The sequence below is a fragment of the Echiichthys vipera genome, assembly GCF_963691815.1.
Source record: "Echiichthys vipera genome assembly, chromosome: 2".
Taxonomy (NCBI): Eukaryota; Metazoa; Chordata; class Actinopteri; order Perciformes; family Trachinidae; genus Echiichthys; species Echiichthys vipera.
The window spans coordinates 5954135-5954629 of record NC_139827.1 but is presented as its reverse complement, the minus strand read 5'-3'; positions in this window follow the sequence as shown (position 1 = coordinate 5954629).

Sequence of the window (495 nt, the reverse complement as noted above, 5' to 3'; positions counted from 1 at the left end):
TTCACAAAGGAGTGGTGTGCGGTGCTGCTCCTGACAACCTGAGCGCCATGTTCCCGCCCCGCAGCTGCCCCCCTGTTGGCTGCCGAGGAGGAGCAGCCAATGGCCGGGGAGCAGGAGAGTGATTGGCAGCGTGGGCGCGGACGGTGTTATGATTTTGGGTAGTCGGTGGAAGGTGAATAATTGATGCCCAAGGTTAGCTGGAGGCTAGAACAATGTTATGGTGAGATAGTGCTGCAACATTATGGCTATGATGAACTGCGTGACTTTTGCAGATGTTTCTATCAGAACTTGAGGGTGTTATCTAAAGAATTAGTCATTTATTGTGCAAAAAAAGTCATTCTTTATCATTAATCCACATTACTGTATGTGCAAGTGCTAGTCAAATGGCTCATTTCTAACTTTTGTCCCTCTGGCCAAGTGTGAAATTGGCAAAAACAACAACAAATAAAACACTTTTATCCTGGACAATGTCTCCCAACCTCTCTACGCACGACA